The following is a 19,815-nucleotide window of genomic DNA, read 5'->3' on the forward strand; positions in this document are numbered from 1 at the left end:
ATAACAGATATAAAAATATAAAAATATAGAAAGTGGGGAAGATAAAATTGGAAAAATTTACTAGAAAATAGGAAATATAACAATGATATAGAAAATATGATAACAATTACAGATCAATCCAGGAGGTCCTAAAACTCCTAAAAGTACTTTGAAAAAGAAAGAGCAGAGGGAGTGGAAAGACATCATCATAATGCAAGAAAACACTCCTGAACTGAGGCTCATGGGTTTGTAGACTGACAAGTCCCAAGAAAGGCTAGAACAATAAATGAAAAGAGACTCAAAGTCATGTTATTATTAAAATTCAGAATTCTGGGAATATAGATAAGTTCCTGAAAGCTTCAGAGAAGATAACAGCAAGCAATAGAAATAAAAGAGTAATTTCACTTTATAAGAAAATAATCCCAAAACCAGACTAAAAGTTTGGTATAAAAATGCTCATCAGAACATCAGTTATGAAAAGAAGTAATATGCAACTATAAGAGAAATGGTTATGGAAATTATGTTAAATACAACAATTTAAACCTAAACTTGTATAAAGAGGTCACAGAAAGCATTAACCATAAAGTACAAGATTGATAAGGATTGAGAAAGTGGACTTCATTAAATTATGAACTTCTAATTATCAAAAGATACCATTAAGAGTAAAAATGCAAGCTACAAGGTGAAAGAAGATATTTGTAATATAGATTTAACAAAGGACTCAAATCCAGAATATATAATAATTCCTGTATATCAATAAGAAAAAGACAGAGAACTCAGTTATTCTAAATGGTCAACAGACCTGAACAGGCACTCCACAAAAGAGGAATCCGAATTGTCAATAAGCCAATGAAAAGGTGCTCGTGTTAATTTCCTATAGCTGCTTTAATAGGAAAAACACAACAAAATTTGTGGCTTAAAATAACACAGATTTATTACCTTACAGTTATGGAAGCCAGGAGTTCAAAATGGGTCTCAATGGGCAAAAACTGATATAATCTCCCAGCTGTGTTCTTTCTGGAGGCTCTAGGGGGAATACGTTCTCTTGTTTATTCCACCTTCTAGAGGCTGCCCATCACACTCCTTGGCTGGTGGGCCCCTTCAATCTTCAAAGCCAGCAACGACTAGTCAAGTCTCAGGCTGCATCACTGCTTCCATCATGACATCTTCTTTAACTCTCCTGTTACCCTCTTTCACTTACGAGGACCTTTAGGTTTACACTGGGCCTCCTGGAATAATTTGGGACAATCTCCCCATTTAAGATCCTTAACTTAATCATATCTATAAAGTCCCTTTTGTCACATTAAGGTCACATATTCACAGATTCCAGGGATTAGGAATGGACACCTTTGGAGGAATATTATTCTGACTATGACATGCTCAATTTTATTGATCAGCAGAAAAAATCAAAATTAAAACATGAGGTTCTACCACCCATGAGGATGCCTAAAACTGAAAAGGACAGACAACACTAATTATTGTCGAGAGTGTGGAGGAACTAGAACCCTCATATATTGCTGGTGTATAATTAGTATAACCACTTGGAGAAACTGTTTAGTAGTATATCTTTTAAAGCTAAACATATGAATTCCCTGTGATTGAGGTACATATCAACATAAAAGTACACATTCATCTGCCAAATTACTTGTATAAGAATGTTCAGAGAAGCATTATTTATAGTAGCCCCAACTTGGAAACAACCCAAACGTCCAATAGTAAACAGAGTAAATTACATTCAAACAATAAAATACTATGTAGCAATGAAAAAGAATGAGCTACTTCTACATGTGACAACATGCAAGAATCTCATAAGCAGACTGTTGAGCAAGTCAAGCCCTACACAAAACAGCACTTACTGTGTGATTCAAATATATAAAGTTCACCAATAGGTAAAAGTTGTTTATATGAGAGGGGTCAGCGTAGTAGTTATGTTCAAGAGGAATAATGATGGAGAGGCAGCAGGTAAGAGGTTCTGGAGTGCAGTAATGTTCTATTTCTTGATGTGTGTGGTACTTACATGAATGTATTCACTTTCCTAAATTTTATCAAGCTGAACACTGACAATTTGTGTTCTTTTTTTCATATATGTATATTAGAATTTAAAAGCTTACAAAAATGTATAGAGATTTGGCATCTACCTATGGACAATTTTTAATTTCTGGTCTTATTTTCAAAATTTTGTTTAATGAACATATATGCATATTATAGTAAGGGAAAGAAACTTAAAAAATAGCAGAACTGAGATTCTGTGAGGATCACAACAAATCTAAGTATGGTGTATAATTTAAACACAGTGTAACTGAAAAACATCAGGTTGCTAGACATGCTGAAAATGATGACCTAGAATGAACTCATTCTTCAGGTGGGGAAGAAGGAATAAAGTTTTGGAAGTCTAAGTTACAAATAGAGAATGTTAAAGTTTACCCTCTAAATGTTACCCATGTAAAATACAAACTTTTAAAGCATTTCAGATATCATTGTGAACCCAAAGTTCTACTGCCCTTATTTCTTGAAATGACTACAAAATTTTCCTCCTTTTTTTGATACTCTCTCACTGCCTTAGTTTTCAAGAAGCAAATCGAAGGTAGTTATCAGCCAAAAAGTAACAATAAGTGGCATAACATATGCTGCATAACAAACCTTGCATGATCAAGCAGAAAAACTTTTAGGCTACTATGCCAAAATGCAATAACATTCTTCCTGAGCTACAAAATAAATTTAAATATAAGCCCACAAAATAACTTCAGCACTTTAAAAAAAAAAAATGAATCTAAAGTTTAATAAGGATATGGGGATGAGGCAGGGGAGATGTTACTGTGTGTTGCAGCATATTTGTCCTTACTTTTGTAAATTTCCCTTTCTTCAAATGCAATCCTATTTTTTTCTTTATCTAGAAGTAGAAGCTCTAATTTAATCCTCTCTGTTCCTTTGCGTTTTGCATAAAATAACTAAAGTTCCTTCTGAACCTCAGCGTTCTGAAAGGAATATCGGTTCAGAAGCTTCCATTTTAGCTATACACCCATTAGAGACCTCCAGGATGAGAACAAGATCATGCCCAAACGCGCTTGTACCTCTGTATGTTTCTCAGGAATTACACCAAGGAAGTGATCCCTGTCCTCCACATAGCAGTATCTGCTATTTAACATGCCGATATCATCCTGCTCTTGGTCCAAGTAAACTATCTTTGTCACCATAAAAATGGCTCTGATCCTCAACCTAAAAAGATATTGAGGAGATGACCATCCTGTTTGAAAGGATAACAGGGATCAACTGCTCCCTGGATTCGTCTATTCTCTGAACGATGCTTCAAGCTCAATGCCTTGTCACTTTCCAGGCTTTCTTGCAACTATCACTTTGAAATATCCGTTTTAGTAAGCCCAACATTTCTTTCTCTTTCTAGTAATAACACTTCTCCTTTGTAGTAGAAATTAAGCTTTCCCCATCCCACGTGGCTCTGGGAAGACAGCCAATCACAATTCCTTGCATTGGCTTGAAAATCATGTCTATAGTGATAGGTCCAAAGGATGAGCACATGACCTATTCAAGGCTAGTCAGAATATGTTTCCCTGTAATTTTGTAATCTGGTGCTGGAAAAGCTTCCTGTTTCCTCTGAGGGCTCTAGTTGAGAGGCTGAAAACCATGGCCATGGCATTGCTCTACTGTCCACACCCATAGCTTGAAAGAAATCTGTCAGCAAAAGTAGAGAATGAGACTAATGACCAGAGAGAACACAGCCAAGAAATGGAGACAGAAAACCTAAGAGAGTATTGACAGTCATTTGAGTCCTTGTAGGCCCTGAAGTCAGCACCATCTGGAACTTTCAGAAGCTTCCATTTCAGCTATACTCCCATTCAGTGACACAAACCACTGAATTCCTTTGTTTCCTCAGGCCAATTTAAGTTAGGTTCTGTTACCTTGAACCAAAAGTCTTAAAAAACCAAAAACCTGCAGTGGTAGCAAGGCCAATCACCAGCTACTCTCATCAACTTCTTATGGCTAGCCAGAGGTGGAAGTATCTCAGAATATGAATTGGCTGGTGAATAAGTGACCACAGAGCTGTTCCAAATGGTAGATTTCCAGATCAACCATTCCAGGTCTAAAATGTGAATTTAGTCTCAGGAGTTGAGGATCATCAATCTGCATGTCCCCTGAGTTCTCTCTAGGCCACATCCTAAAGCTTGACAACCAGGCTCTCAGGATAGGCAGCCAAGCTAAGGGAATGTGGTTTTCAGTGAGCCACAAATAGTCTTGGAGCTCACCATGACACGGCCCTGCTCTGTGCTGAAGCACAGTGTTTCTGTCATAATCAACGTCTTTTCCACGTAAAGTAACTGGTCTTGCCTTATTCAAGGGACAGGTAATGGGGATTGTTGTCTTTGCTTTCAGCAATTCCATCAAAGTTAAAAGAGTTGGTCTGGACCTAGAACCAAGCTGAAGTTCTTAGCAGAAAAGGCCTACTTTTTTCAATAGGGATGATTCTAAGAGCCATGAATGGATATAGCTTAATGGATATTTATGTCAGGCTTATGTCATTATTTTTCTTTGAAAATATCCCTGATTCTCACCATCAGATGACAATAACTGAGTGATAAAAACAGGCCAAGCAATTAAGTAAATGGTGAATTAGGCAACTGGGGCCTGGGGTGAGAGAGGCCTGGGTGTGAATTCCAGCTTGATAGTTATCAGCTATTGTCCTTGGGCAAATTACTTATGAGAATAATAGAGTCTACTGTCAGGACTTATTGTGAGGCATAAATAAGATAATGTACACAAAATGCTTAGCAAGGTACTCAGCACAAAATAATACATTATTAATCAATGAAGTACACATATAAAATGATTTTTACCTGTTCTCTGTATCAACAATATATATTAGTAGACCTATTCTACAGACAATATCATAAAATAAATCCTTATTTATATTATGATAGTAACAAAACTATCACATGTGAAATTATCAAGCCAAAGATATTTGAATATAATGTTTAGTATTGAATATTTTAATTGAATCTATTTCTGTGAGTTTTTACATATATAGATGTAGCCATCACCATTAAAGGGACCAAACAGAAAAAAAAATTTATGTTTACTTTCATTCAGAAATGCCTCACTTTCTTAAATTATAAAATTTCTACATTCTAACAACAGGGACTTTAAAATTAATCTGATCCCAGATCAGCAGAAGCTGTAGAGGAACGTCACTTTCTTACATGTGCATTGGTACATCTTTTTGGAAAGCAATTTGTCAGTATCTATCACAACACAAGGTGTACACTTTTTTTACCCTGGTCATTCTGCTTCTAGAAATATTTGTTACAGAAATACCCACACATATACTCCAGAGAGCATGTACCTGTAAGGATGTCTGCTACAGTATTGCTTATAATAATGAATCAACAGGAATGCTGAGACACAAAACAGACTAGAAGTCCAAAAGTTCTTCTAATAGACACAGAAAGGTGAATGCTGATCTCTGAGTCAATTCAAGTCAATAAAAATGTACTGAGTGCCTTCCCCATGCCAGGCCTTAGCTAGACATGTGAGGACAATGGTGAACAAGACAGAATCTAGCCCTTTAGCCTGAAGAAGAAAAACCCAAAACCAGATCTCATATTCTCTCAACCCAAAAAGGTCGTACAAGATTGTTTTTAATAACACCTGTGATTCTTAGTTTGTAATTTAAAAATTATGCTCACCAAAACAGGGGCAAACTTTTGTATGAAAAGGAAATAAATCCTTATTGAACTTTTCTTTGGCACCATATAATCATATGCAAAGTATAAATAATAATTTATACTTGATAATTTCTTATATCATCTTACTGTTTATTTCTCTTGAGTTTTCTGTCAAATAGTTGAAATTACTTTTTGGTGGCTTGCCGAAAATCAATAAACAATTTTATCCTGCACTAAAAGGAATCAGTTTCCCCCAGAATTACTAGAACACCTTGCACATATTAAAGTGAAATTTTATTAATCCACAAATTATAAAAAATATAACCAGGCACAAAATTAAGATGAGTAATAATGGTTCAGTTCTGTAATCCAAATATTAATGTAAAGTAGTAATCCTAGGTAAATTTCTACAATGTAGTTATGAATAAACAAGATTAAAACAAGTATACTAATAGAAACAAGAACTATTTAACATTCTTCCACATATACTTGAAATTCTTTCATAATTTCACATATCTTGAAGATAAATAACATGCTATAAAATCAATTATGCTAATATAGTATTTTTTCTTGGGCTCAAAAGGAAGGAAAATAAAACAATAAAACAAAGAGCCTGAAATAAATTTACTAAATTCTAATCCCCCTTCCAATTACCATTTTTTATTGCTATGTTAGTCTTAAGTGAGAATTAAGTTCATTCGTTACATGAGCTTCAGACATACAAGCTAGTTTCCTCATAGCATAGTGACAAGCAAGGTTATAGCAGAAATGTATAGAGAGTTAACAATTTTGTTTTCTGTCATTTCACAAATATTAGTTTAGTTCCTGTTTTAGGGTTTTGGGAACCCCAAACAAAGCTAGTCTAAATTTAAAAATATAGAGTCTTAAGATTTCTTTATTAACTTCCACTGTTATGAAATTTCTGGGATCTTGTCTTGTGTTAGTATATTTTCTGGCTATTTCACAAACATCAATCTTGCAGACCCTTCACCTTATCATCCAGAAAGCACACTTAGTATGAAAAGAAGGGTGCCCTTTGCTAGATTTGCCTTTTTTGTGGTTAAAAAGGGTGAAGTGGCCTGCTCTGAATATGTGAAGACTTTAGACTATCAAGTCACTGCATTGAGTGGTCTAATGAAAACAAATTAAGCATTTTATCTACCAACACAGTGGAGACGTTTGGCAAAGTTCTAAAATTATTATTTACACTTTACTAAAATGTTGCATATCGCCTCGATAGTTAATAAAATCTCTTTTCAAAATCCTATAGTTAAAATTTCTAAGAATGTTTAAGGGAAAAGGTCAAGGATCTGTGTCCACTTCAAATGAGCATAGGCTGTAGAAAATACAGTCTCTTCGACGTGCACACAGCACTGGAGAATAGTTCAGATATCCACTAACAACCTGTAACCACTTCTAGGATATCTTCTGAGTGATGCCTCCTTGATACAGCGCCTCTGCGTGATCACTCGTGGCATACTACTCCTCAATACTTCCATTGATTTATTGCTGGAAATATGGTTTCCACTTTGGTGTGGCACCCAGAAGGGAAAAGCTAGCTGCTGAATTACCTTCTGAAATTTGAGAGAGACTTAGATGAAACTAGGATGCATATGTAATTAAATATACCTATAAACACATAATCATTTTCTATCTATAAAATAAAAATAACAAAAAAATTATCAAAGAGAAAATCTGTTCTAGCTCAGAAAAAAATTTAAGCTCTGAATTATGTGATATTTGAGTCTATGATTTAGCCTTTGCATTATGACAGTCTACAAGGATTAACAAACAAAAAAAAGCCAGTGTTTTCCTTTCTTTTTCCTTTTCTGCTGCCCCTGCCCCACCCACCAAGGCAGTTAAACAGAATGTGTAAGTCTTGAAAAGAAATAATAAATCACTAAAAAACCAGATGAAATCACAAGCTTGTCCTTAGGAAAACAATAAATGGATTTTCACATCTCTGATTTGTTGCTCCACTAAGGCAGATATGCCTCTTGGTTAAGGATAGTTTTGAGAGTAAGAGATGCAGTTCCTTAGCTTGCACCTTCATTCAGCATTCCCTGCTGAAACAGATGCCATCCTGGCGGTACTTAATCTATCAGAACAGGTGCCTATGAACGAAATGACTCTTAAATCTTCCAGAGATCAGGAACTTTTCCCAAGTACATAGAAATATAGGTCTAATTAGGCTACACTTTCCTGTTGCCTCCATTGTCATTCTTACTCACTGTTCTAGCAATCTGAGTTCTACCCCTCCCCATACTGCTAGAATAAGAAAGCTCTCCCTTTGACCTCTTTTGAATCTCAATCCTGATCCATCTCTGCCAGCCCCTCCAAAACACACAGAGACAGGTGTTTGCTTCTCCTTTGCCTTCCCAGTCCCTGCACTCCCTCACGTCTTCCTGTCTCTTGCCCCTCAGGTCCCTTTGTGCTTCTTTTGCTCTCCTTGAAGGTAGGGGTGTATCCCAGGGTTCTATCTTAAACCCTCTCCACTTCACGTGCTCTCCTTTGATCTCTCACATATGAAAATCACCAGGAGTGTCTCCTGGCAGGCACTCAATATCTGTGAGATGAGTCTCCCCCTCATCCATGCTCAGGGCCACCCATACAAGAGACTATCTAACTTGGATCTCCATCCAACTACCTTCTCTGACCGCCCTTCCACTAATGGGTTAGAAACTACGACTCTAGCTTAACATTTTTCACAATGGGCTTCTTACTTAAGGTAACTGTGGTTCTGTCTTACCTTCCTGGTTTATTCTCCACATAACAGAAAGAGCATGGCTTTGGAGTCAGATAGAAATGGGTTCAAAGCTGGGTCTGTCAATTGCTAGCTATGCGACTATACCTCTGAATTTTTGCAGAATTACAGGGGAAATACATATATGTAAAATATTTGTATGTATATGTTTTTTGAAAACTTAGGTCCTAGTGAGGTTTCTTTTTCTTCATTTCTCTTTAACTAACTTTGCAAAGCTCCTTGCACGCTTTATTGAATTGAATTTTTACAATAACCTACCAGTAGGTCTAGAAGAAGCAGCTGAGGCTGGCCGGGTAACAACTAATAAGTGTTAGAATCAGATTCTAACCTAAGTCTGACTGGTTCTGAGGCCCTAGCTCTTTCCATCACATAAAGTGCCTCCAGGACACAGAGGGGCCAGTCAGTTGGGTGGACGGGGTGAGGGGACACACAAATGGAAAATTATAGCATAACATGAGAAACGCTGTAAGAGAGGTATGGAGTAGGGGTTACAGAAGAAAGAGACATTGACTCTGCCTCAAGAAATCAGGGCGAGCTTCACAAAGACAGTGCACTGGAGTTGCCTCTTGGAAATCATGAATCTAGCCCAGAGAGACAGTGTAGGGTTTCCTAAGCAGCAGGGCCAATGTGCACTTACAGAGAGAGGAAACTGAGTCACTGAAGGGAGTAGGGTGTGATGGGAGCAAAAGTAGGGGAGAGTGAAGGAACAGAGTTAAGATAGGAGATGATAGCCAAAAGGTAGGGTAGGGCCATGTCCAGGTGTTTGATGCCCATTCCAGAAGCAGCTGAGCCAACAGGAGTTTTTAAGTAGGTCAGGGAGAGATCAGACCTGTACTTTCAAAGGTTAATCCCAGTGCTAGCATAGTGCATAGATTCTGGAACCCAGAACCCCTTGGGGAACCATTTTTTAATGACTTGGTTTGCTCCATTATTATGGATGTGAACTTTGATCATTTGATTAAGGTGGTGTCTGCCAGGTTTCTTCACTGTAGTCATTGTTTGTCCTTTGTAATTAATAAGCATCTTGTGGCAAAAATCTTATATGAATATGTTCAACAAACCTTCATCACCAGTCCTAACATCTATTGATTTTCTAACTCCATCATTCCATCTATAGCTAATAGTTGACCTTCTACTCAAAGAAGATATTTCTTTTCTTTCCATTAGTTATTTATATCACTATAGATACAGAGATTTTTATTTTATTCGATGGATTGTAATTCCTGCTCAAATTATCCCAGAAGTGGTCAGTGGAAGTCCCCTTAAGCTAGCTCGCGTGTCATTTTAATATCTCCCCTTATTCTTTGAACACTGCTATACTTTCTAGCACAAAAAGCTATTTCAGACTCATCTTGTGTTTTCCCTGCCCCAGACTTGGAATCAGCTTCTTTTGTAAGTGCTGGTCCTTTTTCGTGGAGAATTTAGAAAACAATTCTAAAGTTCTGGGTGCTTAGTGTGTCATAGCTTGTTGGTCCTCTCAATGGACAGAGGAAGAACATTAAAAGGATGGGAGGGGAGAAGAGTGTGTATGTGTGTGTGTGTGTGCGCGCGCGCGCGTGCGCGCGCACATTTATATACATCTATCTATATTTCTATGGAAAATAACTTTAAAATACAGATTTGGGGGGCTTATAGCCAGACCTACTGAATTAGAATTATTAAAAGTGTGCTCATAAATCTGTATTTGTTTAAAGTTTAGCCAGGTTTTCAGAGAAGATTAACTAGGGAAATGATAGTAGAGGCAGGAAAACTAGTTAGGAAGCTACTATAAGGGCCCTAACAAAAGTTAACAGGTATGAACTAGAGCAAAAGCAGAAGATAGAGAGGACATGATTAACTGTACTTGGGGCTGACTGGATAATGAAGATGCAAGAGGGAGAAAGTGACAAGCATTCAATGTTTCCTGCTTAGATAACTGTCATCACCATGGTCTGCACACTGTCATTTATACAGTAAGCACAGAACACATGTTTATTTAATTGAATATCTTCTCATGTTTCTCCTATAGATTATATAAAAGTCCACGTGACATTCTAGGAAGAAAGCAATTATAAAACATTCAAGAATTTATAGCTCTTCTTTATATTTCATCATATAGACTAAAAACTGAATGTTACTCAAGGCAAGAAGGATGACTTGTGAACTCACTGTCAGCAGGCCAAGCAATCACATAGATAAACATGGCCTGTTCAAAGTGATTGTGTCTGCATCTACTGTGCATGCAGAATAATAGACCTGCAAGGCTTTATATCTCTGGAAGCAACCTCTGTAACAGTGTCTCTTATTGTCAAAAAAAAAAAGTTACAGTCTGCTAGAGATAAAAGTCATTAAGTTAAGATGACTGCTTACTATCACTGCAGCATAAAACTCACTAGAGCATGAGCAAAATATATAAAGGAGTTGTAAGAAGAAGAGTAAAGCTAAAAGGAAATGACCCTTAGAATTCTAACCGCTATAACAGAAAGTTTAAAACCCAGATAAAAGTACAACCCAGAGAAAAATAATCATTCCCAGTGTTTATGTAATAAAAGCAATTCATCAATGACTTTCTCATTGCTAATCCACAGGGCTCTTTTCCAGACTTATTTTGTTATACTCTCTTGATACTTTTGAGGGTCTCCTTAGCACCCTCTCTGCTCTTGGCCTCCAGAGCACTCCACACTCCCGGTTTTCCTCTCACCCCTGGGACTCATCCACCTTTCATAAGCACCTCTTTCTCTACTGATCTCCTAAAAGTTCATTGTCCTCAAAATGCTAACTCTGGCCTCTTCTCTTTCTTCCATATGCTCTCTGGGTTATCTCATCCACAGTTACACACTCACTGCAACTCGCTCAGTTCTCTTACGCAAGAAGACCCATACATGTGTATAATCACCTTTTGAATGTCCCACATACAGCTCAATCTAAATATGTTCAAAGCTGAACTCATCACCCCCAACCTTGAACCTGTTCCTAATTCTATTTCAGTGAATGATAACCACCATTGAACCAGTTGACTATGCCAGAAACTTGACCATTACCTTATACCTTCCTTTTCCCTCACTACCTATATCCAACCAATCACCTGGAATCTAGAATCTTCAGAATATTTTCATTGTTTTCCTTGCTTAGTATAATGATCTCATACCTGGATTAAAGTTCCTCCAGACTTTCTCTCCAACAAGCATTTATCCACACTGCAGTCAGAGTGACCAGCCCAGAGCCTAAATCTAATAATGCTCCTTCCTCTAGAAAGCCTTCTCTGACCACCACCCCCTCCCATGAACAGGTTAGGTATATGTCCTGAGGCTCTCACATACCTTGGGCTAATTATAATAGAACTGAACACATCATATCCAGCTGCTCATTTATTTATGAATGTTGCCCTTGTGATTATAAGTCCTTGAAAGAAGATGTGTATTATTCATACTGTTAGGTCTTGAGTGTCTACTAACCCACAGTAGACACTCAAGAAATCTTTGTGGATTGACTTAATGATTCATTTGGAATTAAAAGATCAAAAGATAAATTCAATTGGTTGTATAGGACCGAGCTGAATAGTCAGATGTGCTGAGAGGCTGAGATAGATTTTTTTTTCCCCCCGGTGGCTATGTACAAAATAAATCAATATGAAGCAGCCTGCAGTCAGAGAAAATCAAAGCATATACTATCCAGAGAGAAGTAGAGATGTGAATCCCTATGATACATAGGAACACTTGCAAGAAAAAAAATATAGGAAAAGACTAGCTGCCTGTTTACCTTGCAATGCCTAAGAGGCCAGCCGTACTCCCCATAATTAAGTTCCAAAAGACTCTCATCATCTATAATCTTTGTGCCATAAAATAATTCTCAATAGCCTTGGAATAATTCTATGACCAGCCTATTTATATTTCAGGCTAATATCTCTAATCAGTCCAGAGAAAGATTCTTTCCTCAGGGAGGTAGAATTGGCCTGTCACTCCCCTCCTCCATGCTGATGAGAAAGGGAGTGGCAGAGAACTAGTGGACAATTCAGGAATCCTTCAACTTCTAGTCTGAGGCCATCCAGAAATGCACTGATAAAGTAGGTCATGGGACACCCTCTCTGACCACTCCTTCTGCTTTCCACACTGCCTCAACCCCTTCAAGTGCCTTAACAGATCTGTCCACAGCAGTGAGACTGAAGGCTGTAAATTCTTTGGAAATAAACAAAGCCAGTATATAGACTGTTCTAGTCCCTATCCCAGCAATTACTAAACATTGCATGGGCTCCTCAAAGTATAAGTAGTTATATTTTTTAAATATATAAAAATCTATATATCCTTCATAGGCTCTAATAGCATCTTTACAAATACGGGATAACAATCAAAGCCTCAGATTTCTGTTACTTTTAGGTTAATCTTCTTAATGGCTGTTTCCATTTCTGGATCTCCAAATGTTCAGTATCTTCCATGTAAGAGGAATGGGCCCCATGCTAGGGGAATGCAAAGGCTGTAGACATCTGAGACAATTCAATGGGAAGAAAATAGTCTTTTAAACAAATGATGGTGGGACAATTGGATAACCACATGCAAAAGAATGAAGCTGGACCCCTTAACTGACACCATGCATAAAAATGAACTCAAAATGGATCATCTGCCTAAGTGTCAGAGCTAAAACTATAAAACTCTTAGAAGAAAACATAAATATTCATGACCTTGGGTTAGGTGATGGTTACTTAGATATAACACCAAAAACATAAGCAACAAAAGAAAAAAAAAAGTAAATTGTACATCATTAAAATTTTAAACTTGTGTTTTAAAAGGACACTATCAAGAAAGTAAAAAGACAACTCATTGAATAGAAAATATTTGTGAATAATATATCTGATAAGGTATTTATATTCGCAATATATAAAGAACTCTTACAACTCAAGAATAAGAAGACAAACCAATTAAAATGGGCAAAGGGTTTTAGTAGACATTCTCTCCAAAGAAGATATACAAATAGCCAACAAGTTTATGAAAAGTGATCAATATTATTAGTGATTAAGAAAATGAAAATTAAAACCACAATGAGATACCACTTCACATCCAGTAGGATAGCTATAATCAAAGAGACAGAATAACAAGTGTTGGTAAGGATGTAGAAGAATTGAAAATTTCATACAATGCTGGTGGGATTGTAAAATGGTGGGGCTGCTTTGGAAAACAATTTGGCAGTACTTCAAAAAGTTAAACATACAATTTACCATATGATTCAGCAACTTCACTCCTAGGTACGTACTCAAGAGACTATGTCTACACAAGGCTGTAGACATACTCTTCCACTGACCACATGCACAGGCTCACCATCTAACTTGTTCCAACCAGTGCCTGCTTGGTTCTTTCTAGAAAAGAAAAAACACTGGGCTAGGTGCCAACTTAATGAAAAAGTTGATTCTGTTAATTTAAGAATTTAATAAATATATGGAGCATGAAAACATATGTATTGTTAAAAGTCTACTTTACTAGCTGGCAATATCTTTTGGGTCGAAAATAACACTGGTCTATTGAACTCTGAAACATACTAATGAGGTTCCTAAATTCTTGCTGTGTAGAGTGGCCTGTGGACTAGCAGCATCAGCACCCCTTGGGAGCTGGTTAGAAATGCAGAATGTCAGGCCTCACATCTGATTAACTGACTCAGTGTTCATGTGACTCCAATGCTCAATGATATTTTGAGAACTGTTTGCTCTTGAACACTTTAATTACATGTAAGACCAATCTACATATGACAAACTCTAGTTAAACCTACAAGAAGAGGCTGACTTCTAAGGATGTATACTCTGCTATTTAAAGCATAGCTTTCTGTGTGACCCAGTCTACTGGACAGTCAGTCTCAGAAGCAGAACTAGCAAGTCAACTGTCCCAGGTGTTTCCTTTTTCTTTTTTGGTGGCAAAAATGTCACCTACATTGCAAAGGTATTCAGCTCCACCTCCCTGTATGTGGTAGAAGCCCTTGGACAGCCCTGCTTAGAGATGTTGCCATGAAACAGTTTTTCACTTACCACATTATAATCTACATTCAACTACATTGACTGGTGGTGGAGCTAATATCACTCTTCATAAGAGAGTATATACTCCAGTGCAATGTCTTTCAATCTTTAAAACAACCCATCATATAGTAACCATATTTTTAAAATAAAAACATGGTCATATATTCTGAATTTAAAATAGAGGTCCATAATATAAGAACAAAGGTACCCATGACATAACTGAATAGAATCTTTGCTGACTGTCTTGGGAAATCTAAAACATATGGTACCAAAACCCATGAGGCATAAATGACCTGGATGAGAATTATGATGACCTTTCTCTGGGTATCTATACCAGAATTCTGGGCACATCAAGTTCTTTCCCACCCTGGTATCTTTGCATGTAACCTCTCCTCTGCCATAGCATCTTCACTTGTCTGCCCCTTTTCATTCTTGAGGACTCAGCTTAAAAGCCATCTTCCTAGGAGCTGCTCTGGAAACCTTATCTAAGGTAGCTCCCACAGCCCCACCCAATCCAGTTCCTCTCTATGATCATTCTCTTCTTAGTATTTATCATAATCTACATTCACCTTTTTTCTTGTTCATTTATTGTTAGCCTCCTCCACTAGAATGGGGCAAGAACTTAGTCATGTTTACTATTATACCCCCTTCACCTAGTACATTCTAGATGTGAAATGAGTTTTTGATGAATAAGCAAATGAGAAAGTATATACAGTATGTCTAATATAGAGCAGGCACTCAACTCAATATGGGTTTGATTCCTTATAGTTTACCAGTTTCGAACTCATCAAGGGACTAAAGAATATGAAAGCACATCTCCAAGCCTTCCTGTGAACCTGTTTGCCCAACACCCCTGGTCCAATCATGCCTGTAGACTCCTCTCTTAAAATACAAGTTCAATTTTATTTGCAGTACAGATTATTTTAGCCATGTCACAATTGAAACTTAAATTTTTTAAAAAATATCTCTAATAGATCTTTGTTTTAGGTCATTGTTTCAAAGCCAGTGATGATCCAAAAGTGAACTTGAACACGGTTCCATTTCTAGACAGAGTTCTAGTGATCTGCTTCAAATACTCTCGATTAAAGCATGGGACTGATAAATGGAGTTTCGAGGAGCAAGCAGCTCACAAAGCCCTGATTAGAAATGAGACACAGTGGTGGGACCACAGTGACTGAGAAAAATGAGTCTGTAAAGCAGCAAAGCCATGACTTTGAGCTTTGGAATCAGAACAACTTGGGTTCCAATTCCTATTCCTCAGTCTGCTAAACAGTGACAATAGGCAAGATCCTTAACCTCTCTGTGCCTCGTTTTCCTCACCAGTAAACTGAGGCTAACAACAGTACCACGTCATGAGGTTGTTGAGAGGATGAATGAGATAAATCTGTACACACATTTAGCACTCAGTTTACACTCAGGAAGTGTTGGCTCTGGTTATTAAATTCAATCTCAGTCTCAAGGATCTTATATACATTTACAAATGAAAATATATAGAATGGAAGACTGGCACTAAGTGATATATATAAGTGAGCAGCATTGGTCATGAAAGATGAAAAACTTTAAGAATGCAAGGCACCCCTTCATCTAAGGATGGCAAAAGGCCTCATGGGAGAGGTGAGACTGACACAGATGGGGCCACTGCAGGATGGGAAAACAAACAGGCCCCCTGTGGTGGCCACTTACTATTTGCCAAACACTATGGGGCACCTTGTATGTAATCTCCACGAGCTACAAGAAAGACACCTTTAAAACCCCAATTTTATAGACAAGAATCTGTTTCACTGATGATCACTGAGACCCACAGAAGTTTAGTAATTTCTCCGAGTCACCCAACTAGTGGCAGATCTAGGCTCAAAATCAAGTTTGACCCGAAAGCCCATCCTCCCACCACTATGGTCTTGGGGAGGAAGGAATGCAGGGGGAGAAGTGTGAAGGGGGAGAAAAATCATTCCAGTGTGAAGTAGGAAAGAACAGAGTAATCTTATATGGCAAGGGGGAAGCAAACAATTTATAATTAAAAAAAAGAAAAGAAAAATAAGGGTAGGAAGGTGAGTTAGGGCCAGAAAGAATGGAAAACTAAGGTGTTTGAACTTCAGCTTGTGGATGATAAGGAATCATTGTTTTGATTTTGGTGCATATGTATGTTTCAAATTAAATACTATGACTAAGACCATTTATTGAGCATCACCTAAGGGCCAGGTTCCACACTAAATCATTTGTATGCATTATTTCTAATAGTTACAATTCTACAATTTATGTATTATTGCCCACATGTCACATAAACAAGGTCCCGAGTGGTCAAGTCACTCAGATGTCTTTAGTAAATGACAGAGGAGGGTTCATACTGAGTGTGTGTGAGGTCAAAGTCAGTGCCCTTTCCCCTGAAACAGTATTGCAGAGAAACTTCCTTTGTAAAAGAGACCTTAAAAATAAGAGAAAAGAAAATGGAACCTGGAAACTAGTCAGAAGCAATATAGGGATCCGGAGTACAGAGACAAATGTCTCAACTGAGTCACTGTGAAAATGGAAAGGAAGTGACAGAGAGCAAATGTGTTCATGACCTTTTCTTTTACTCTGTTTCTCTGTAATGATCTGCTACCTGAAGTAGAAAACAAGTTAGCAGTTATTCCAGTCTCTGTGAATGTCCTTGCCTTCAAGCCCTGATCTGAGCCCTGTTCATCCCATCATAAACACTGCTTTAAGTATTTACTTGTCCCGTCGCAATGTTATCAGAGCTAAAATACGGCATCATCCTCAAATCTGTTATCCATATTGAAAGATAATCATTCAAGAACATAAAACGAAGCCTCTACATCCAATAAACCACATTATGCTTTACCTATCAACATTTTTTAAAAATCTGACTTAAACACATAGTCTGTCAAATTGGGAGGACACATATGCTGAGCTCTAATGAGCTCTGCCAAATCCTACACTTTATTCAGGTTCATCCTGATCTCAGAGACCACACAGCTTTATAAAATGGAGTGTGGCGTCATATTTGTTGGGCTGCTTTCTAGTTAATATTCTGAGAAAGTAGCCCAATGAATAAAGCAGTAGGAAATGTATATATCATGAATATATTTTTCGAACTAATACAAAAGCTAACTGGGCAATTACTTACATTATCTCATTTGATGAAATCAAGAGTTAAAAGTTTTAATACTCATGTAATGATTCCTAAAATCCAAAACATTTTTGCACTAAAACCTTAGCTATAGTCCTTCTCTCTTAATGACAAACTTTAATATTTTAAGTGGAAAATCAATAAGATAACTGGGATACACAGAAATGACTCAAAATTCATAAAGTGAAAAGAATACAATTTTTCTATTCATATATACAGTTAATACATAAATATTCCCAACATCTTACAATATTCATTTCAAACATTTAATATGTTTCTGGGATTAAAATTATGAAAGAAATGGCACTTAAGAGTCCTACATACTAAAAATAAAAACAAATATGGTTTGTGCACTGCCTTCACCAGAAAAAGATATTTACAAAATAAGACAAAGCAAAATAACAGCATAAACATTCCAATTTTACAGCTCTTAATTACATAACAATCTGTGGTTTGTGTTTTTTAATCTGTAGGACTTACTTTTATTCCTATGTGCAAAGACTTACACGGATATTAAAGAACTCTATTCACCTATACATACATACTCAGACCCAACCAAATATGGAAAACTTAGCAATAAAGTCCTTTCTCTGCAGGCAGGCTTACTACTATGTCACTATTCAATATAAATATATAACAACCTAAAGAAACAGACCAGGAGTTAAATTGCCTTTTTTCTTTTCATCAGTGAATATCCCCGCAAACCCAGTTATACAAATAACTTCATTCACCTTTTCTTCAAACCTTAATGTTTCTTTAAGCCAGATATCATCACATCCCCACTAGCCCAGCTGCCAGTCATGACAGCAGTTTACTGCAACTCCACCCTCTTCCCACCTTCAGTTTCAATAGTGCATTTAATTTTTTTTCCTATTAGAGAAAAAACTAAGATTAGGAGTTCAAGTCCTCAAAGTAGGTAAGTCAACTGTCACATGAATATTCTTTAACCCCAGAGAATTTTCTGTTTAATTGCCACTCTCTCTCTCTCTTCCCCCAAAGGACATCTTATTTTGATGGTGTAATGGAAAGCACTGCATTAAGAAAGAGCAAAAACAGAACAAGTTTAAATTTTTAAACATCTAACCTTTTCACGAGTCACCATTAATCATTTGTACCTGTGACTTTAATAATCAACCTGGCAATTAGAGAAGCAAAATTTCCAGGACAGAACGAAGTAAGGATGCCCCAATCACAACCATTGCAATATCGAGGAGAGAAGAAGAGAACTATTTTGTCATATGTGACATGAAGAAAGTTTTATGTCAGTTCCACCAAATCTTGAGAACAGTAGAGCTCCCAGTACTTAAAATCTTCATCTAAAAGTCAAGATTTTCAAAAACTATATCTCACTGTATCTTCAAATATTAAGTTTTTACTAAATTTTTCAACTTTAGGTCTGGCGGGGAGAAGGCTCTGGAATAAGCATAATACTTGAAGGGGTTGGGAGGGATAGTCTTTTAAATAATTCTCTCCAAGGAGAAATTAAAACCATTAACATTACACCCCTTAACCATTTATTTCATTATGAAAGGCATACTTAGAGTACAAGTGGCAATATTCTCAAAATGTGATGGAAGTTGTTCTATATCAGTGAGCACACAAGCTTGGAACACAAAAACATGGTCTCTGTCAATTGTAGTCCATCCTCAGCAAATTATTTTCCTTGTAGGCTGAGGCTCCCATATTATTGAAATCCTCCTTAGCTGCAGAAGGCTCATAGGGATTCTCTGTGAACAGCATCTGGACCACACCTTGTTTGGTCGCACAAGAAGCTGACAAGAGCTGGAGGAAAATGCATCTGGTCCAAAGGTGAGAGGACAAGGCCAAGAATCAAAATATGCCCCTCTAAGTTTAATAGCGGGGACTCCTCAAACGGCCATTCATCCAATCTAATCAGTCCCAGCCATCCGCTACCAGATGTTGGCTATTCTGTGGCCTGGCTGGTAGGATGTTGTGGTCCAGTAGCTGCCAGCCTTTTATAACCTCTGCACGATGTTGTGGAAGCATCCATTTAGTGTATAAATAAGCTTTTTGGCATTAAAATACTGCTAAGTGAAATATTAGAGAACAAACTCCCCACCCACTGCAGAAGAAATTTCCCAGTTCTAAAGCATCTAGGACGAAGATTCCAAATTACCTGTAGCAACATTTTCTTTTAGGATTTTTAACCTCTTGCTTGCTGAAGAACCTACTGAGAAACCTCTCAAAGATAACACCTACAGTTCAGGTTACTGGTCTTACATTTACCTAGTTAGGGAAGGAAGGAGAATTGTTTGATAGCTATCCAGGATCCTTC

At 37.2% G+C, this 19,815-nt stretch overlaps 1 protein-coding gene across 5 annotated transcripts in view; it reads right to left on the minus strand.

The window, feature by feature from the left end:
• EML6 (echinoderm microtubule associated protein like 6) overlaps positions 1-19,815 on the minus strand; it is a 267,350-nt gene that overhangs the window by 210,163 nt on the left and 37,372 nt on the right. The window lies entirely within an intron of this gene.

Source organism: Pteropus alecto, unplaced genomic scaffold (assembly GCF_000325575.1).
Source record: "Pteropus alecto unplaced genomic scaffold, ASM32557v1 scaffold131, whole genome shotgun sequence".
In the NCBI taxonomy this organism is placed as follows: Eukaryota; Metazoa; Chordata; class Mammalia; order Chiroptera; family Pteropodidae; genus Pteropus; species Pteropus alecto.